Raw genomic sequence first — 23,020 nt, 5'->3', positions numbered from 1 at the left:
CCCACAACCGAAGGGTCCTCAGAGAGACCGGGCAAGGTGGACAACTGTTCAATTGCCTCCATCTCCAAGGCAGCTATACCAAAGGCCCACCGATACCCCTTTGGGTCCTTGAAATACCCTCTCCTGAGATAATCTATGCCAAGGATGCATGGGGCCTCTGGGCCAGTCACAATGGGGTGTTTTTGCCACTCATTCCCAGTTAGGCTTACTTCAGCCTCCAATACAGTTAGCTGTTGGGATCCCCCTGTCACCCCAGAAATACAAATTGGTTCTACCCCTTTATAGCTTGATGGCATTAGGTCAGGGTACACTGTGCACCGGTGTCCACTAGAGCCTTATACTCCTGTGGATCTGATGTGCCAGGCCATCGAATCCACACAGTCCAATAAACCCCGTTGTCCCTCTCCTCCGCCCGGCTGGAGGCAGGGCCCCTCTAGTCCCGGTCATAGGTTTCTCCACTCACTTGTTGTAAAAATGGATTAGAATTCCTTCTCATAGGATCAGGAGTAAGATCAGCCCTTCTGCTCTGTCTGCCACGCTGCTCACACTGCCCACCAGAGGCTGAAGCAACCATTTTCCTGGAAGAATCCTCACTTGTGTTTGTTTTTCCTCTCAATTCACGTACCCGTGCATCTAGGACTGAGGTAGGTTTTCTATCCCACTTCTTCATGTCCTCTCCGTGGTATCGCAGGTAAGACCACAGGGTACCCCGTGAGGTGTACCTTCTATCTCCTCTCTCTTGAGCAGAGGGTTGCTTATTCCAAATAGCTGAGATATTGGTCCGTGCAGGTGGGATGCAGAACTTATCCTCAAATTGCTGGAACTCTTGGGACCATTTCTCAGCTAGTATGTCTGGCAGTCTCTCCACAGCTGAGATGAGGGAGGAAGTGAGACTTTCTTCGTATTGCCGAAGTTGGCGAGCCAATTCATCTACTGTTGGTCCCTCTTCATCTTTCCAGTCCATTACTTCCAATGTATTGGCATATGACAATGGTGCACTTCGTACAAACTTCCGCCACATGGGTCATGTGCATTGGACTTCATCTGGATCTGTGGGTAACTGCCCATCGTCTGGGTCATAATAAACCATCTCCCGCACGGCTAATTCCCTCAGGTACTGGATACCTTTCTCCATGGTGGTCCACTTGCCTGGGTGACATACAACATCTTCCTTGAAGGGGTACCTTTCCCTCACACCTGACAGAAGTCGCCTCCAGAGGCTGAGGGCTTGTGTCTTTTTTCCAATCGCCTTGTCAATGCCCCCTTCCCTAGAAAGGGATCCCAATTGCTTGGCTTCCTTACCTTCTAATTCCAAGCTACCAGCCCCGTTATCCCAGCATCGGAGCAGCCAGGTGATAATGTGCTCACCTGGATGACGGCTGAAATCTTTTCGCATATCTCGCAGCTCACTCAGGGATAGGGATCGGGTGATTATCTCCGGTTCTGCCTCTTCCTCCTGTTCTCGTGATGGCCCTGGTTCACCTTCATCCTTTGCTAAGCAAGCTGACTTTTTTGAGTATTTCTTCTTCTGTACAGGGGCAACTGTTACCGGCATGGTTTGGTTCTCTGGTTCAGCTGCAGTGCCTGGCATGGGGGTTGGAGTAACCGTAGTGCCTGTTGCTGGGGTCGGAGGGGCTGCAGTGCCTGTCACGGGGGTCAGAGTGGCTGCAGTGCCTGTCATTTTGTTGTCAGATCCAGAGACCTTTGCTTCCCCTTGAGGGTACTGAATAGTGTTAAACAGGGCTCGGTAGGCATGGGCCAGGCCCCAGCACATTGCAGTGATTTGTGTCTCCCTGGAATTGTCGAGGTGACAGCATACTTTTTCCAAATGTTCTACTCGTTTTTCAGGATTCTGCACTTGTTCAAGGGTGAAGTTCCAAAACACTGGAGGTGCCCACCATCCTAGGCATTTGCCCATGCTACCCCACACACCCTGCCACTCATAACTCTGCAGCCTTGGGGCAGATCTCTGGGTGATCCTCTGAAATAGTTGTTTAACCCTGAACAAGACCTGAACCACATTCAGGAACAAGCTAGTTCCTAGCAATAGGACCATGCTGTTTTCAACATTCCAAGGATATTCAAAATTTTCAAAATTCTCAAACACTACTGGAATTAGCCTGGAGGAGGAGGGGAAGGTGAAGGAAGGTGTCTCCCCCATAGATTGGCTCTCCAAGGAGAAAAGGTAAAGGGTGTAATTATTAATAGTTTCCGCTAGATAGCTCCTGAAGTACGGAGATAATGGCAATGCTGAGTACAAATACTGGATTAGTCCCACCACCAATGATTTTATCATACCATAAACCAGTGTTACATAGTAAAGCAAAGCGAAAACCTTAATCCACCTCACCTTATGGGTGATAAGCAGCAGCACAGGGACTATATACGGCAAGTGAGGTGATACATAACACAACTCTAAGAACGAGCGCCACAACTCTAAGAGCCAATAAACCAACATTGTGACCAGCGACTACTAAACTAATATAATGAATGCTTATAACAAATTCATTTTAACACGCTCTGGTCAGATCTGTTGTTATCTCAACCCTTTACGCCCCACGTTGGGCGCCAAAAAGGCTGTCGTGATTTAACCCCAGTGAGCAGCCAAGCACCACACAGCCGCTCCCTCACTCCCTGTCCCCCCCCTCCCCCCCCGCTCCCGGTGGGATGGGAGGAGAATCGGGAAAGAAGGTAGAACTCATGGGTTGACATAAGAACAGTTTAATAACTAAAGTAAAATACAATATTAACAATAATAATAATGAAATATAATAATAATAGTAATGAAAAGGAATATAACAAAGAAAAAGGAGAAAGAAAAAGAAATAAAACCCAAGAAAAAAACCAGTGATGCACAATGCAATTGCTCACCACCCGCTGACCGATGCCAGAGCCACGATCCGCCCCTCCTGGCCAACTCCCCCCTGTTTATATACTGAGCATGACGTTCCATGGTATGGAATACCCCTTTGGCTAGTTCAGGTCAGCTGTCCTGGCTATGCTCCCTCCCAGCTTCTTGCATACCTGCTTGCTGGCAGAGCATGGGAAACTGAAAAGTCCTTGGCTTAAGATAAGCGCTACTTAGCAACAACTAAAACATCAGAGTGTTATCAACCTTATTCTCACACTAAATCCAAAACCCAGCACTGTACCAGCTACTAAGAAGAGAGGTCCAGCCGAAACCAGGACAGCCATGCAGCATGCACCTGGGGCTCCCTTTCCCTCTGACTGGGGTGGGAGGGGACTGGCTCCATGGAGTCCTCTTGACAGCCGAGGCACTGGCCTGTAGGGATGAGAAGGGACAGAGATCTTCAAAATTTCAGAGCCAGGAAGATGCTCTTTCCACAGTTGGTGTATCCGTATCTGAGCAATACATTGTTGCCAAGCTGTTGGAATACAATGCTGGGGCATTTTGGACCACCTTCCTCCACATGGCCCGTAAACACAGGATGTCATCCAGATCTTTGTATGCCTCATTGTTGTCTAGGTCACTGTAGATGACTTCCAGCACCACTAATTCTCTCAGGTACTGGATGCCTTCCTCAGTGGTAGTCCACTTCCCTTGGTAATTCGCAATATCTTCCTTGAATGTATATCTTGCTCTCATGCATGATAGGAGCTGCCTCCAGAGACTGTGAATTGCTGCCTCTTTCCCAATTCCTCTCTCAGTTCCCTGGTTCCTAGAGAGGGATCCCAGCTGTTGCTCTTCCTTACCTTCCAATTTCTGACTGTTGGCCCCGCTATCCCAGCATCGGGGCAGCCAGGCAGCAATCCACTCACCTGACTGGCGGCTGTAATCTTTCCACATGTCTCAAAGTTCTCTCAAGGTCAGGGACTGGGTAGTTTCCGCCTCTTGTCTGACTTTTCTCACTTCTTCCTCCCATTTCTTTGCCGAAGAATCGGCTTCCTGATCAGACCCTTCCTCCTCCTCCTCCATTTCTGATGGATGATATGGACCTGTCGACCTTCGTGTCCACTGTCTCTTTTTCACTACTGGGGCAATTACTGTAGTTGGTGCTCAGGTTCCTATCTCAACCACGGTGTCCTCAGAGGTGGTTTGGGTCCCCTGTCTTAACCATGGTCCTGATAGTACTGAACCGTGGCTCGATAGGCACAGGCCAAGCCCCAGTACAGTGCTAGAAGCTGCTGGTCTTCATTGGGGTAGGCAAGGCACCCTTCTATCAGGTGGCATGTCAATTTACCAGGGTTACTTGTCTGTTCAGGTGTAAAATCCCAGGCTGTGGGAGGTGATAACCACCCTCGGCACCTGCCCAAATCCTTCTACACACCCTGCCACCCAGGGACCGGCTGCCTCAGGGCACATTTCAGTATTGCCTCACCCAAAAGTTGTCTTCTCTTACATGAGGATGACACCAGATTCCACAAACCTGACAATAAGCTGACGGTGTTAGTTAGTAGTATTAAACAGCTCACGTAAGGGTCAACAAGGACCTTCGAAGCCTGTGCAACAAAACCACCCGCATCAGTTCCAGGTAGGGAGAGGGAGATGTATTCCCTCATCCTCTCCACAAGATAGCTCAGTAAACACAGTAAGGGCATCAATGCCAGGCCATGCACATAGCCATTGTTTGTATTAACATGTTCCCAAGCTCAGCAAAATAAAGAGATAAGCAGTGCAGCCAACAAACTCTGTGAGTACTATAGCTATAGCACACTCAATTCAAAACTGCTGTTGTCTCGTGCCCCACATTGGGTGCCACAAAGGACTGTGGTGGATTAACCTTGGCTGGCTGCCAGGTGCCCACCAAGCCACTCTTTCCCTCCCCTCCTCAGCAGGACAGGGGGAAAAAATAAGATGAAAAACTCGTGGGTCAAGATAAAGGCCGCCAATGGAAGCAAAGGAAAACAAAAAGATTTATTCTCTACTTCCCATCAGCAGGCGATGTCCAGCCGCTTCCTGGGAAGTAGGGCTTCAGTACGCGTAGCAGTTGCTTCAGAAGACAAACACCTTAATAATGAATGCCCCCTGCTCCTCCTCCTTTCTCTTAGCTTTTATTGCTGATCACAATATCATATGGTATGGAATCTTCCTTTGGTCATTTTGGGTCAGCTGTCCTGGCTATGTCCCCTCCCAAGATCTTGCCCACCTCCAGCCTACTGTTCTTTGGGGTGGGTAGGGGTTTGAGAGGCAGCCTTGATGCTGTGGGAGCACTGCTCAGCAGTAGCCAAAACATTGGTGTGTTATCAACACCATTCTAGGTACAAATACAAAGCACAGCACTATGAGGGCTGCTATGGGGAAAGTTAACTCCATCCCAGCCAGACCCAATACATGTATATAACTGTAACTGAAGCCAAATGAAGGTGCTTTAGTGGTGAAGACAGATATTTGTAATACATGTAATAGCTGTCTTTCCAACTCCCTTTTTAAGATGCAGAAATCTTACCCTCCCCTTCCTTTTTCCCTCAAGAGAGCAGATTGTGGTAGAAAATCTATACCTAAATTGTGCAATCCAAAAGTGTTTCCCATGTCTGTTCTCTATGCATAGCTTGGCTCTATCCTATCTTCATGTCACTTTACCACTGGAGTACACACAATCCCATTTTTTCCCCCCCTGCATTTTCAAGGTAAGGAGGCAGAAAGGTTAGGTATATGTCTTGGCTGGTTTTAAGTGATTGAGGGACCTAGGCCTTCAGTCATGCCTCTGCCACATAGTTTAAAAGTAGCCAGGGAGAATAATGTTTTGTTTAATCAGCTTTTATACTACTAACTTAAAAAAATAAAATAGAAAAGTACATGCAATCTTAATACAACTTTTACCATATTAACTTTATTGCTAACGCCCTCCTCCTTTATCTTGTGAGTATGCATTAAATTATTCCAGTATAAAGGTTCACTGTATGAAACTATACTGATATGCATACTTACTAGACTGTGACCATATAAAATGAAGGAGATGATGTATTGTTTTAAATATACTCATCTGTGGCAGAGTTAGGAAGTCACACTACACCTTCTGTTCCTACCTCCTTTCCTGTACTAATGCAGATGCTCTTCTTCCATGTAGTGTGGCTTCTTGTTGTAGTGCATGGCTCCAAGTCCTCCTAACAGGGCAGAGTTTCTCTATCATCAAATTATCCACTCTTTCTTCCTGAAGCATGAAGCTCAGCTAGACAGTGTTATTAAAGACCTGAAAGACAAGGCTGCAGAGACTGCAGATACCATCACTAGAGAAGGTGAGGAAAAGACCATTCACTAATCACATCAAGTAAGAAGAATTTACCTCTGCAACTCTAATATAAAAGCTAATATTTAGCATCTCTAGGGGAAAAAAAAGTAAGAAGATTATATAAATTTTAATGGAGAAGGTAAATTTGGGTGAATGTACCAGGAAAAGAGAATTGCAGTGAATTTTATATTCTAGGAGTGCGGTTATGCTAGATGAGTGTGAGATATATGACTGCAAGAAATAGTTAATTAGTTTGTGTGTTGTGGGAAAATAACAGAAGATTGGCGAGGAGGATTGTAAACACGCTCAAGTGACTTGCAGCTGGGGTGTCAAAAAACACATATACTAATTGTTGTTTAGCCTTGTGTGTTGGACAAGATGAACATCTGTGTTTAGATAACATAGGCCTGTGATAGACTTAGAGGCACTCTATTGAACATGCTTGAGATTCCTGCCCTGCTGTGGGAAAGATCAAAGCACAGTGGTAAATTACGCCTGCACGAATCCCTGAAATACAGGCAAAAACAGCAGGTTTGGCGATCCTTTAGCATGGACCGAGCTCCACGGTGCCTGCATTCCTGCTTGTGTGCCTCCGCCCAGGTGCTGCTTCAGGGATCCCCCGGTTGGCGGGGTAATGAAAATAAATTGACTCTGCATTTCATCTGTGGTTTTGTGGTTGTTCCTGCATCCTGCCTGTGCCAGCTCACACATGTGTCTTCCCAACATACATATCACTATAAAAAACTGTCTCTAGGATCAAAAAATCCTCACATGATACCCATCCATAAAGACAGTTATTGTTTCAGTCTATTCTTCTCTCTCCTAAAATATCCTCTCGAATACCGGGTACTATAGAGGAGCTGCCAAATGTCTAGTAAAGCAAATCCTTGAAGTCTAACAAAAAGCAACATGTAAAATTAAGTTTTCCCATCTATAAGTATTTGTACTTTTCCTTCCTCTGGAAATTAAAAGATTCTGAGTCAATTTTTGAAGAAATTACTTAGATTTTTATTTGGTTAGAATACCCTCCTAATTTTTTCGTAGCCTGGAGATTGCTTAATTTTTGCTTTTATTTCCTTGCATTGTAAACTAGACCCTTAGGGAGGTCAATAGGGAGGGGGAGAAGAAGTCTGCCTGGTGTGCAGGACCTTCAAGGCCTGATGAGGAGGGGAAAAGAGACTGATATGTGACCAGCTCTGTCACAGAGAATGGCCGTTTGCCTTATAAAATGGCATTCATTATGCTAACCATATTACCAGGGGTCAGGAGCAGGGGGTACTGGTCACACAAAGTTTTTTTCCAGATAGAAAGACTGAAAAATGTCTAATTGAAGTCTTTAGGCTTTAAGTATTCTCCTGCAAGGATGCAATAATAAAAAATGTTAGGCATATAGAGTGTTTTTATTTGTTTTGTGGAATTCCATAGCCTCAGCAAACACATCAGCTATGTGTCCTTCTAAAAGGATGGTAAATTCAAAGAAGCTCATCTTAAATTATTTTTACTTGATTATTTCATGAATTCACATGGTCATGTGAGTTTTTTGCCTAGGTACTTATACTGTTTTATGTACCAGGAAGAGATCTATTCTTCATAAGGTTATGTCAATGTGGTTGTACAAATGAGGATTCCCTTAGTGGTCTTCAGGCTGTTATTCCTTGAGTACTGCTTCATACCATGACATTGGATGTAGAATTTCTCTGGAAATATAAGACTGATACTCACTCTATTTGCAAGCTTGCAGAACATGCAGTTTACAGGAAATACTTAGGGTCTCTGAATAATCATGAATCCTACCAAAAATTTTCCCTTTAAGATTTGCTACAGGACAGAGTGTATTTATTAAATTCTTAGTAGTGGTAGTGGCAACTTACACAAAATTATTATCCTTTGTCTGTAGTCAGATGATTGCTCAACCTAAAAATAGTTTAACATAATTCTGTGTAGTATCATGACCAACAAGAATTTGTAATTTAATTTTTTTAAACCCTGTTCTTCCTTCTTTGCATAAGGAAGCTATGGTTGGTTGAGTTCAAAATGGAGTGGAGGAAATTAAGGAATTAGTCATAATATGTCGATTCTCAGAATACATAAACAAAAGGCTTGTACAAAGTTGACAAGACTGGAATGCAAACTCAAGACACTTTCTTAAATTTGTCACATTAAGAAGGTTGCGAGGTTTTGACCTAGCAAACATTAGTCACATCTTCCACTGCTTACAAGAACTTATTTTCTTTGTTAACTATCTTGCTTTGGCTTGAAGAATTCAGTTTTATTTTAGTATCATTAGTGGTGATTGCATCATTGTGGGTTTTTTAATGTTTTTTTCTCTAAGAACTTTTTTTTCCATGCTGAGTTTGGAAATGTGTGGGATAAAGTAGAAGAAATGTCCTACTTACACTAGCAGCAGGAATAACTGTAAGTGTGAACATTCCCACCTGCCAATAGCTATGCAGTATTATTTGTCTTTATCACTTATGGAAGACTAGAAAATCAATGGGAGAGGAAAAAGCAGTCTGAAACTCTTGTAGTTTAAAGTGTATCCTCTACATTTCTAAACACACTTCCCTCCCAGGACCTAAAACTTGACGATTCCTGAGGAAAGCAAGGCTATGAACTCTGGAAAGCTATGCAGTGTCTTGGCAGTCTCTTGAGGTGCTCGCTGTTCAAAGAATAGAACTGTATTCCAAACTCTTCTGTTAAGGCTTGATACCCTAAAACAGCTATGTTGCAACCTGAGATGTAGTCATGAAGCAAAAATACTTCCATCAGACTTTTAGAGAGGTTTCTACTAGTTCTACAGTAATGAAGTTTGGGTTAAAAAGTAAATATCCTGTAAAGACTCTTTGTATCCATTTTTATTTAGCACATCATTACAACTTCAGCACAGACATTGTGTAGATGTGTATATTAGCATTTTCATATAAATGTTATGAAGAAAACTTTGAGAAGAGCACTAATATGAGGGGCCAGCCTCATATATACGAAAATAAATTGACTCTTTGCATTTCATCTGTGGTTTTGTGGTTGTTCCTGCGTCCTGCCTGTGCCAGCTCACACATGTGTCTTCCCAACATACATATCACATACATATCAGAGTGGGATCAGATAACAAACTTGTTATAAGTATTCACTGTATTGGTTTGATAGTCACTGGCTACAATGTGGATTCTTTTGCTCTCAAGGTTGGTGTGGTAGTTCTTGAAGTTGCGTTATGTAATGCTCTACTTGCAGTATATGCTCCCTGTTGTGCTGTTTATCATCTGTGGGAACCAGGCTAGAGTTATCATGTTGTTGTACTTTGTAACACTGGCTTATGATATGATAGAAGTGCAGGTCGTGAAACTAATCAGGTGTTTGTACTCAGCATTGCCATCACCTCCGTACTTCGGGAGCCATCTATCAGAAACTATTAATAATTACACCTTGTACCTTTTCTCCTCGGAGAGCCACTCCATGGGGGAGACGCATTTCTTCACCTTCCCCTTCTTTTTCAGGCAAATTACAGTAGCTCTTGAGAATTTTGAATATCCTTGGGATGTTCAAACCAGCATGTTCCTATTGCTATGTCTCCTGAATGTGTTCCAGGTCTTGTTTAAGGTGAAACAACTATTTAAGAATACCACCCAGAGATAGGGTGGATTTTTAAGAATATCCACCCAAGGCTGGATAGTCATGGGTGGCATGGCATGTGGGAGAATATGGGCAGGTATCTAGAGAACTTCTCACCTCCAATGGTTTGGAACTTCACTCCCAAACAACTACAGGACCCTGATAAAGTGATAGAATGTCTGAAAGGAAAATGCTGTGGCTATTCCAAAGAGGCACAACTTATTGCACTGTGCTGGGCCCTGGCTAGTATCTACCAAACACTGCTCGATATTATGCAGCACCCTCAGGGGGAAGGGAGGGAAAACAGATGGACAGATACTGCGGCTACTCCAACCCCGGTGACAGACACTGCAGCTACTCCAACTCCTGCAACAAGCACTGTGGCTACTCCAACCCCCGCAACAGACACGGTGGCTACTCCAACCCCCATGACAGGCACTGCGGCTACTCCAACCCTGGCGACAGGCACGGCGACTACTCCAACCACGGTGACAAGCAAGGCGGCTACTCCAACCCCTGTGACAAGCACTGTGGATACTCCAACCCCAGCGACAGGCACGGCAGCTACTCCAACCACGGTGACAGGCACTGCGGCTACTCCACTGCAACAGGCACTGCGGCTGAACCAGAGAACCAACCATGCCGGTATCAGTTGCCCTTATACAGAAGAAGAAATATACAAAAAAATCAGTTCGCTTAGTAAGGGATGAAGATGAGCCAGGGTCATCACGAGAACAGGAGGAAGAGGCAGAACCAGAGATAATCACCCGATCTCTATCCCTGAGTGAGCTGTGGGATATGCGAAAAGATTTCAGCCGTCATCCAGGTGAACACATTATCACCTGGCTGCTCCGATGCTGGGACAATGGGGCTGGTAGCCTGGAATTAGAGGGTAAGGAAGCCAGGCAGCTGGGATCCCTTTCTAGGGAAGGTGGCATTGATAAGGCGATTGGAAAAGGGACACAAGCCCTCAGCCTCTGGAGGCGACTTCTATTGGGCGTGAAGGAAAGGTATCCCTTCAAGGAAGATGTTGTATGTCAACCAGGCAAGTGGACCACCATGGAAAGAGGTATCCAGTACCTGAGGTAATTAGCCATGCTAGACATGATTTATTATGACCTGGACAATGCACAATTACCCAGAGATCCAGATGAAGTTCAATGCACAGGACCCATGTGGTGGAAGTTTGTACGGAGCGCACCATCGTCATATGCCAACCCATTGGCAGTACTAACCTGGAAAGACGAAGAGGCACCGACAGTGGATGAAATGGCTCACCAACTCCAGCAATATGAAGAAAATCTCTCTTCATCCCTATGAGCCTGTGTCTCGGCTGTGGAAAAACTGTCCGAAAAGTCTGAAAAACTGATTGAACTGATCAAAAACTCCTACTCCCCACCTGTACGGACCAATATCTCAGCTATTAGGAGTGAGTGTTCCTCTGATCAAGAGAGAGAATATAGAAGGTACACAGCACGGGGTACCCTGTGGTTTTACCTGTGTGACCACGGAGAGGATATGAGGAAGTAGGATGGAAAACCTACCTTGACCCTAGATGCACGGGTACATGAATTGAAAGGAAAAACAACCAGAAAAGGGGATTCGTCCAGGAAAGATGCCACTCCGGTTTCCAGCGGGCAGTTCCCCAGACAGAGTAGAAGGGCTTCTGACCCTCTTGAAGGGACCTCTAAGTCATTTTTACAAGAAGTGAGTAACAAATACTCTGACCAGGATTAGAGGGGCCCTGCCTCCAGCCAGGTGGAGGAGAGGGACAACTGGGTTTATTGGACTGTGTGGATTCGATGGCCTGGCACATCACACCCACAGGAGTATAAGGCTCTAGTGGACACCGGTGCACAGTGTACCCTAATGCCATCAAGCTATAAAGGGGTAGAACCCATCTGTATTTCTGGGGTGACAGGGGGATCCCAACAGCTAACTGTATTGGAGGCTGAAGTGAGCCTAACTGGGAATGAGTGGCAGAAACACCCCATTGTGACTGGCCCAGAGGCTCCATGCATCCTTGGCATAGACTATCTCAGGAGAGGGTATTTCAAGGACCCAAAGGGGTATCGGTGGGCCTTTGGTATAGCTGCCTTGGAGATGGAGGCAATTGAACAGTTGTCCACCTTGCCCGGACTCTCTGAGGACCCTTCGGTTGTGGGGTTGCTGAGGGTCGAAGAGCAACAGGTGCCGATCGCTACCACAAGGGTGCACCGGCGGCAATATCGCACCAACCGAGACTCCCTGATCCCCATCCATAAGCTGATTCGTCTACTGGAGAGCCAAGGGGTGATCAGCAGGACTTGCTCACCCTTTAACAGCCCCATATGGCCAGTGTGAAAGTCTAATGGAGAATGGAGACTAACAGTGGACTATCGTGGCCTAAATGAAGTCACACCACCGCTGAGTGCTGCCGTGCCAGACATGCTAGAACTTCAATATGAACTGGAGTCAAAGGCAGCCAAGTGGTACGCCACAATTGATATTGCTAATGCATTTTTCTCAATCCCTTTGGCAGCAGAGTGCTGGCCACAGTTTGCTTTCACTTGGAGGGGCGTCAAGTACACCTGGAATCGACTGCCCCAGGGGTGGAAACACAGCCCCACCATTTGCCATGGACTGATCCAGACTGCACTGGAACAGGGTGAAGCTCCAGAACACCTGCAATACATTGATGACATCATTGTATGGGGCAACACAGCAGAAGAAGTTTTTGAGAAAGGGAAGAAAATAATCCAAATCCTTCTGAAAGCCGGTTTTGCCATAGAACAGAGTAAGGTGAAGGGACCTGCACAGGAGATCCAGTTTTTAGGAATAAAATGGCAAGATGGACGTCGTCACATCCCAATGGATGTGATCAACAAAATAGCAGCTATGTCTCCACTGACTAGTAAACAGGAAACGCAAGCTTTCTTAGGTGTTGTAGGTTTTTAGAGAATGCATATTCCAAATTATAGTATGATTGTAAGCCCTCTCTATCAAGTGACCCGGAAGAAGAATGATTTTAAATGGGGCCCTGAGCAACGACAAGCCTTTGAACAGATTAAACAGGAGATAGCTCAGGCAGTAGCCCTTGGGCCAGTCCGGGCAGGACCAGAGGTTAAAAATGTGCTCTATACCGCAGCCGGGGAGAATGGCCCTACGTGGAGTCTCTGGCAGAAAGCACCCGGGGAGACCTGAGGTTGACCTCTAGGGTTTTGGAGTCGGGGATATCGAGGATCTGAGGCCCGCTCTACTCCAACTGAAAAGGAGATATTAGCAGCATATGAAGGAGTTTGATCTGTCTCAGAAGTGGTTGGTACTGAAACACAGCTCCTATTAGCACCCCGACTGCCAGTGCTAGGCTGGATGTTCAAAGGGAAGGTCCCTTCTACACATCATGCAACTGATGCTACATGGAGTAAGTGGGTTGCACTGATCACACAACGAAGTCAAATAGGAAACCTTAGTCGCCCAGGAATTTTGGAAGTGATCATGGACTGGCCAGAAGGCAAAGATGTTGGAATATCACCAGAGGAGGAGGTAACGCGTGCTGAAGAGGCTCCACTGTATAATAAACTGCCAGAAAATGAGAGGCAATATGCCCTGTTCACTGATGGGCCCTGTTGCATTGTAGGAAAGCATCAGAGGTGGAAGGCAGCTGTATGGAGACCTATGTGACAAGTTGCAGAAACTGCTGAAGGAGAAGGTGAATCGAGTCAGTTTGCAGAGGTGAAAGCCATCCAGCTGGCTTTAGACATTGCTGAACGAGAAAAATGGCCAATACTTTATCTCTATACTGACTCATGGATGGTGGCAAATGCTCTGTGGGGGTGGTTGCAGCAATGGAAGCGGAGTAACTGGCAACGCAGAGGTAAACCCACCTGGGCTGCTGCATTGTGGCAAGATATTGCTGCCTGGCTAGAGAATCTGGTTGTGAAAGTACATCATGTAGATGCCCACATACCCAAGAGCTGGGCCACTGAAGAATATCAGAAGAAGCAGCAGGTGGGTCAGGCTGCTAGGATTGAAGTGGCTCAGGTGGATCTGGACTGGCAGCATAAGGGTGAATTATTTCTGGCTCTCTGGGCCCATGACACCTCAGGTCATCAGGGAAGAGATGCAACATATAGATGGGCTCGCGATCGAGGGGTGGACCTGACCGTGGACACTATCGCACAGGTCATCCATGAATGTGAAACATGCGCTGCAATTAAGCAAGCCAAGCGGTTAAAGCCTCTTTGGTATGGAGGATGATGGCTGAAATATAAATATGGGGAGGCCTGGCAGATTGACTATATCACACTCCCACAAACCCGTCAAGGCAAGCGCCATGGGCTTACAATGGTGGAAGCAACCACCGGCTGGCTGGAAACATATCCCGTGCCCCATGCCACTGCCTGGAACACTATCCTGGGCCTTGAGAAGCAAGTCTTATTGTGACACCGTACCCCAGAAAGAATGGAGTCAGACAATGGGACTCATTTCCGGAATAATCTCATAGACACCTGTGCCAAAGAGCACGGGATTGAGTGGGTGTATCACATCCCCTATCATGCACCAGCCTCTGGGAAAATCAAGTGATACAATGGATTGTTAAAGACTACATTGAGAGCAATGGGTGGTGGGACCTTCAAACATTGGGATACACATCTAGCAAAGGCCACCTGGTTAGTCAACACTAGAGGATCTGTCAATCGAGCTGGCCCTGCCCAATCAGAACTTTTACGTACTGTAGAAGGGGATAAAGTCCCTGTAGTGCACATAAAAAATATGCTAGGAAAGACAGTCTGGGTTAGTCCTGCCTCAGGCAAAGGAAAATCCATTCGTGGGATTGCTTTTGCTCAAGGACCTGGGTGCACTTGGTGGGTGATGCGGACGGAAGGATGGGGAAGTCCGATGTGTGCCTCAAGGGGATTTGATTTTAGGTGAGAATAGCCAATAGATTAAATTGTATTATGCTAATTGCTATATAATCCTGCCACTGTATGTCATCACTACTATAGTTGTTATATGCTATATTAATGGTATTACAGTAAGAATCACTTAGATTAATGAAGAATGAACTTTGACAAAACTGAGTGAAGTGCAGTAGTGATGGAACCAGAATTGACTGCAGCATGCAACAATCCAACACTACACCATCCTCCTGCTGCGCCCAATGTCACCCACCTGCCGCACCATACCAAAGCCTGATCCTGCTCTACCGACTAAGCGGACTTTGCACCATTCCTCCTGTCCAGACAGACTGTTATGACAGATGGAGCCCAAAGTCATGGACTGAATGAACTCAACAAACATTTTAAAGGGACATTTAAATGGACATTTTAAAGGCCTATAGATTAAGGGAATGATATCTGTGTGTATATGTATCAAAAGACAGGAAAAGTGGTGGTGATTAATTGAGAATGCATTGGAGAGTGTGGGACCTGGACATGATGTAGATGGTATAGAATAAGGGGTGGATACTGTCCTGGTTTCAGCTAGGATAGAGTTAATTTTCTTCCTAGTAGCTGGTATAGTGCAGTGTTTTGGATTTAGTAGGAAAATAATGTTGATAACACACTGATGTTTTTAGTTGTTGCTAAGTAGTGTTTGTACTAAGTCAAGGATTTTTCAGCTTCTCATGGCCAGCCAGCAAGAAGGCTGGAGGGGCACAAGAAGCTGGGAGGGGACACAGCCAGGACAGCTGACCCAAACTGGCCAAAGGAATATTCCATACCATATTATGTCATGCCCAGTATATAAACTGGGGGAAAGCTGGCCGGGGGCTGCCGCTCGGGAACTAACTGGGCATCGATCAGCAAGTGGTGAGCAATTGCATTGTGCATCACTTGTTTTGTATATTCTAATTCTTTTTTTATTATTATTATCATTATTATTACCATTATTATTTTCTTCCTTCCTTTCTGTCCTATTAAACTGTCTTTATCTCAACCCACGAGTTTTACTTTTTTTCTTTCCCCTGATTCTCTCCCCCATCCCACTGGGTGGGGGGAGTGAGCAAGCGGTTGCGTGGTGCTTAGTTGCCGGCTGGGGTTAAACCATGACACCTGCTATAGTATTCTGTACAACTAACTTTAAAAGATGTGCCATGCACACTACTTCAAGTCAAGAACATTTTATTTTTTGCCATGTTAAGTCATGAATCGGTCAGCGTAATATTCAAAGTACAATCTACATCAATAAGTAAAAGGATACAAATTGGAAATGAATGCAGATCATGAAACACTGACGTGAGCTAAATTTAGAACAGCCTTCCTGTAATGGTTATTTGTACATCCTAAAACCAAGTAAGTCTGTCCCAGTAGCACATAACATTAAGATCTAACAAAGGAAGAAGTATCCAAAGCCTATAGTTTCAAATTTAAAAAGAAATACTTTATCAGGTTTTTTATAAGTCTTTTCCAATACTCATATGACCAAATTTCATCTTAGTTATGTGATGAAATTACACATCACAAAGGATTTTAAATGGTGTTTATACACTAACTGTAGAGAACTAAGTCTCAAACAACTATTTACAGTTGTTCTGCATGTATGAGGTAATGTCAGTCACTATGAACAGCTTCCAGTAGACTGGATAGAGAATAATGTAGCTCGGTTTTTTGGGTTTTTTTTGTTTGTTTGTTTAAAAACAAACACACACACACAAAACCCAAAACCAGATGTTTGTCCAGTAGTGAAAATGACCTGCCATGGACCAGCATTGCCACTTGTGCAGACAGATGGGGAGCCAAATAAATGCTTCTTGGATGAGTTAATTTTTAGCTAGACCTGTTCCCTGATAACCCAGCTAGCTGGTGATGCCAAAGAGGAAGAGCTGAGGCTGCCATGTTCTCCAGTGGCCCACGGCTCACATCAGCTATGTAACTACAGTCTCAGAATACCAGTTTGATTGTGTGTCACAGAATCAGTCAAATTGAATTCTAGATCAAGTGTGATTATTTTATCTTGTTATCTGATAATAATAGATACTGGTATAACTTTAATAAGTTGCCAAGTTCAGTTCATTCACTTAAAACATCTGGCTCATTTTGACAAAATTCAGCTCTTTTCCAGGAAAAGACTGTTACACACTCCTAAATTAGCTCTGGCATAACAAAATATTGTTAGTTCACAGCAAAAATATATTATATTTTCACCAGTTTGGAGCCAGAAATCAAGAAAGAAATGCCAAAAATCCATTACTCTAGTGTCATATAAAGTGATCACTCAAAACCCTGCAATTTACAAGGCATGACTGATGACTCTTGAAGTTACACATTTAAGATATAAAACATGAGCCTCCAGTATAAGTAAGAAATCTTTACTGCACAGTAAACTGCCTTTGCATCAACCTATATATTTCATACCACATTGCATTGCTTAAACTAAGTCCAGTACTTATGCTGCAGTTAAGAAAGAGAAATCATTTTGTGCATCTTTTCTTCAATTTTCTGATCAGTGATATACTGTATGAGTAGACAGGCATACTTTTGACCCTCTTACCCATGCATAGCTCTTTTTCTTTTTTAACTTCAATTAAAAAAAGAAAAAGAAATTCCCTGTACTTCTAGATCTTATACATACCAATCTGTCTCAACTCTTTATAGCAGCTTGTTGGGATTCAAAAGTAATTTACTTTTAGCTATCCAGTCATCCCCATAGGATCAAGTCCGCTGTAATACAGACCTTCTAACTTTGGTGCCTCCCTATCATCCTCATTTCAGACTCATTTGGCAAGCTGCCTCTGTAACACCTGGCATCATTTCAGTGAAATAAGTAGCTGTGTACTTTTATTTACTTTATCATTTTTTCTTCATTTTCATCCATCAGTTAAAAGCCTTCTGTCTTCCATCTTTCTTTCTCCTTCCAGATACTGAAAAATATCTTTCTGCCAAATACTCTGCAGCAGTTGTGTATGTGCAAGTCTACCATCTCCCCTCTCTCATAGTTTTTGTGTATCCAGAAGATGGCAGCAGATAAGCTCATGAAAGATAGCAAGGGGATTCATTGTCCATGGAGAGCAAGATATTATTAGGAGACAACAATGAATAACATGACAGTGGTACAAAGTGTTCCAGCCTCATTTCTTCAAAGGAAATGGAGACTGAAGCAACAAGAGGAGTCTTCTGCCAGAAAAAGTATTTGTAGGGCCATATGATGGATCAGTTCCCCAATTTTGACTCAAATTTTAACACCACCACCCTCATCCTCCCCCCGGCTTTTTTTTTCCTGGGATAGATTACTGTGGATCATTTCCCCAATTCAGTCTGCCAAACAATTATGTAACTGCTTGTTCCACCACACAGGCCAGGCAATGCAGGTGGTGCTGCACAAGCAGGAGCACCAGTAGACTTCAGCTCTCCCTCCCTTAGAAGCTATTCATGTACCTTCTTTAGAAGGGCAATTTGCTCCACTTCCACCCTTAACACAGGCAAGGAAAGTCACTGCTAGCTGTAATGGAATGCACCTGTGCTTGCAGTCTCAGGCTAAGCTTTACCAGCTTTACTATTGGCTGTACTTGTCCACACTAGCAGTTAGACCAGTATTGCTACATTGTCTGCTAGAGTCCAAAAGCCCTATTTTGATAATGTCTAATTCTGTTAATATAAACAGAAGTCTTTCCTGTCAGCACCTTGAAGAAAGACAACCTGAAACACAAGCAGTGTGCAGTAAGGGAACTTAGGAAAAAAAACCCCTAAATCTTACCCTTGTAGTACAGACATGCTGCTGTATTGGATTTACGTGGCAAGCTTTTGGTAGCGGGGGGATACAGGGGTGGCTTCTGTGAGAAGATGCTAGAAGCTGCCCCATGTTGGACAGAGCCAGTTTCAGCCGGCTCCAAAACAGACCCATGGCTGGCCAAAGCTGAGGCCAATCAGCAACACTGATGGCACCTCTGTGATAACATATTTAAGAAAGGGTAAAAAATGCTGCACAACAGCAACCAGGAGAGAGGAGTGAGAACGTGTGAGAGAAACAACCCTGCACACCCCAAGGTCGGTGAAGAAGGAGGGGGAGGAGGTGCTCCAGGCACCAGAGCAGATTCCCCTGCAGCCCGTGGTGAAGACCATGGTGACACAGGTTGTCCCCCTGCAGCCCATGGAGGTCCACAGTGGAGCAGATATCCACCCTGCAACCTGTGGCGAGCCCACACTGTAGCAGGCTCCTGGCAGGAACTGTGGCCTGTGGAGAGGAGCCCATGCAGGAACAGGTTTTCTGGCAGGATATGTGGCCCATGGGGGACCCACACTGGAGCAGTCTGTTCCTGAAGAACTGCACCCTGTGGAAAGGGCCCATGCTGGAGCAGTTCTTGAAGAACTGCAGCCTGTGGGAGGGACACCATGCTGGAGCAGGGGAAGAGCATGAGGAGGAAGGAGCGTCAGAGATGAAGTGTTATGGACTGACTGCAACCCCCATTCCCCCTGCGCTGCTCAGATGGAGGAGGTAGAAGAGTTGGGAGTGAAGTTGAGCCTGGGAAGAAGGGAAGGGTGGGAGGAAGTTATTTTTAGTTTTGGGAGTTTTTTTCCTCCCTATCCTACTCTGTTACAGTTAATTGGCAATAAATTAAATTAATTTCCCCAAGTCGAGTCTGTTTTGCCTGACTGTAATTGGCGGGTGATCTCCCTGTCCTCATCCCAAGTCATGAGATTTTCATCTTATTTTCTCCCCCTGTCCTGTTGATGGAGGAAGATTGAGAAAGAGGCTTGATGGATACCTGGTGGCCAGCCAAGGTCGACCCACCACAGCTGCATTTCCACAAGAGGAAGTCACTTGCTAACATCTGAGACACACTTCCGGCTTCCTCTGTATTTGTGACAGTCAATTTTGTTTGAAGAAAAAAAAATAATTTCACATTTAGTGATTGTCTCTCCACAGCCAGTATTGCTTAGGGTGTAAGCACAGAGATCAAACATAATACTGTTGTTTCTTGAATAGAGAACTGGGCCTCTGCTACATTCTTCTAACAATGCAGAAAGAATAAAAGTTACATTTATGAATAAGAGTTCTGTCAACCTATGCTGCACTGTGGAGACTATATTTCAAGAGTAGTTTTGTTACAGCTCTAATACTGTTTTTGGGTTCTGTTTATTGTTACATTGGCAAAAGAATTATAGTATGGCCTTAATTTATATAAATGTATAGTTAAGCATGAAATCACGGTGCAACATTTTTAGACTTTGTTCTCAAAACAATTGCGTTCTCAGATGGCAAAATGTTGCTGGTTTGAGATGATCACTGTGCAACTACTATTTAAACTAGAAAGCAAGTTATGCAAATCTTACAATTTAAAGTAATAAAGTAATTTTAAAAGAAATTATTCATCAGTGAGTGGGACAGGGATTCAAGTTTTAGACTTAGAAAACTAACTAAAATATACTCCAGCAAACCCCAGCTGGTGTAAGTAGAACATTAATTCTGTAGGCCTGGTATCCAGAGATCACTATAGTAAGAAAGAATAGTGCACAAAGTGCAATATTGCAATGCATCTTGAGACTAAGAAGGTCTGGTAAAATGCCTTCATTTATTATGTCTCAAACATAACCACGTTCCCTAAAAATAGTATCTACATCAGTTATAAAGTGGAAATCTTCCAATTAGTTTAATTCAGATTGTGGACCTATCTGTAGCACAAAGATCTTTTAACTTTTTAAGCTAAATTTAAGATATGGAAGATGAATTTTAATTTTCCTACAGTTATCATAATATTAGACTCTCTCTTGCATCTAACCACTTGCTATTTCTTGAAATTAAAGCATGTGATTTGTCCAAGCAATAGATACACAGCTTTTATTTTAAACACAGCACTCTAAAACCTAAAAGAAAAAAGCAAATAAATTTGGAGGTACTGACTTGGCAGAACATATAAAAAGAGTTAAAATACACTTTTTAGTATTTGAGGCATCATTAAAAGAGTGTAGGTTGAGAAAGACAGTATAAATGAGACAGTATAAATGAACACAAATTTGGATACTTTCTTCTCATATTTAAACTGAACATTGTGAATCTGGTTAGATATATTGGCTCTCTCAAATCATCTTTATAAAGCAGCAATGGAACATTACTCAAACATTAACATACCATACAGCATTTTTCACGTAGGAAAAAAGAAAGTGGTCTCCTCAAAATTTGTTAAGAGGAAGCAAATTTGGTGCCCTAGCTCTCAACAAATACATGAATGATTTCACATTTTCAAAGTATCTTTGACCAAAGAAAAGCACCATTCCCATTTTAGAGGTATGGAAGAAACAAAGGAACCAGGCTCAAGACCACAACAATACTCAAATTAAGACTTGAATTGCTTGTTTATACCGCTCTACATTCAATCTAGATTGTTTCCTCGTATGTAAAATGCCATGAGCAGCACTTATATAGCAAAACCAGCTAATTTGAAGTAACAGCAAAAAATTCGTCAAAGCAGATGTATGATTAATACAATATTGCTTTTCTCCTGTTAAGACTCCAGTAATAAGTTCAGGCATTTTTACTGCCTAAAGCCATTTTCCTCTTGGCAATTTTTAAACTAAACATGACAGCATTTCTGAAATTTCAGCAAATTCTTTGTATGCATTTCTTAGTCATCAAAGACTCCCTTCCTGCTCACTTTCTCTCTTTTTATTTATTTATTGGCAGCTAACTACCACTGGTTATTGGTAGAGCTGTGCTTAAACAGGCTAACTCTGAAAAGTTGAGAGAGGCAATGAAAATATTGGCAATACTGCCAACACTTGCTTCTTCCATCTACTAGTCTGAAGTAGTGCAGTTAAAACTCACTAAAGATATAAAAAATTGCTTCTGTCATCTGTGGCAAACCTAAATGCTGTACAGGAGTACAGGATCCAGAGCAGTGGAAAGGGAAACGGGAATCTCTCCAGCAATTCAGCTTTATCCTCTCATGGCTTAGCCCAGCATTAGGATGCACACCCTAAGGTAGATATGGAGTATGGCATGGCAGTGCCAGGGCAAAAAGAAACATGTATGCTGGGAGAAGAGTAATCACCAAAGAGGATTCTTGTTCTTTTTCCATAGTCAGGCAGCAAATGCTTGACAGCAGACTGTAAGCCATCTCAGGAGATAGCATAGATGTCCTGGCCTCTTGCTGTCCAGACAGACCCCATAATCCTGTACAGACTAGCAAAGGCAATTCAGTACATTTAAAAATATCTTCCTACATGTAGAAGGGTAGACACTTTACACAAAGGTAAACTCAAAATAAAATAAATTTTCCAGATTTGGAAAGAGATAAATACTGGAGGAGAAAAAAAAAAAAAGTTGTTTTCATTTAATTTGTTACTATCTTGCCTTCCCAGCTCTAAGAGTTCTGGACAGTTGGGGTTCCAGAGAACAATACTTTTGTCTAAGTCATGAGAATGGTACCAAGAATTGCAACTTCTTTTTATTTCCTTTCTAGCAGCCCTATATTTCAGGGTTGGGGTTTGAGTTGTGTTAACGTTTGGGGAATGATCTGTTTTCATATAAATAATTCAAATTGACATGTGATCAGATGTTGCAATGTGTGGGAAAAGCACTGTGCTTTTCTTTTTGCTTTGGTATTTCCCTAATTTTACAGTCTTGACAGTATGTGACCTTAATGGCCTGTCTTATGTCACTAAGAGCTATGGAAGTCCATGGGAGGAAATCTGTTGACATGGGTTGTGAAGCAGGTAACTGAATATCTGATCTATAAATAACAATTGCAAATCTGTTCACAAGTGATTCATGAGAAAAAAGAACATCTGTCCTGGGTCACACTAAAGGTCCCCATGTCCACTGTTCTATTCTGATGCTTGCCAGTAAAGGATGCACTAGAAGAGTATATGAACAGGGCAAGCATCTAATGATACTTTCTCCCTAGGGTCCCTTTCTAGCACTTTAAAGCTGTCCTGGTTTCGGCTTGGACAGAGTTAACTTTCTTTTTAGTAGCTGGTACAGTGCTGTGTTTTGGATTTAGTGTGAGAATGATGTTGATAACACTCTGAGGTTTTAGTTGTTGCTAAGGAGTGCTTATCTTAAGCCAAGGACTTTTCAGTTTCCCATGCTCTGCCAGCAAGCAGGTGTGCAAGAAGCTGGGAGGGAGCAGAGCCGGGGCAGCTGACCTGAACTAGCCAAAGGGGTATTCCATACCATGGAACATCATGCCCAGTATATAAACAGGGGGGAGTTGGCCAGGAGGCACGGATCGCGGCTCGGGAACTAACTGGGCATCGGTCAGCGGGTGGTGAGCAATTGCATTGTGCATCACTGGTTTTTTT

The sequence above is a fragment of the Gymnogyps californianus genome, chromosome 1 (assembly GCF_018139145.2).
Source record: "Gymnogyps californianus isolate 813 chromosome 1, ASM1813914v2, whole genome shotgun sequence".
Taxonomy (NCBI): domain Eukaryota; kingdom Metazoa; phylum Chordata; class Aves; order Accipitriformes; family Cathartidae; genus Gymnogyps; species Gymnogyps californianus.
This window is presented reverse-complemented; position numbering follows the sequence as displayed.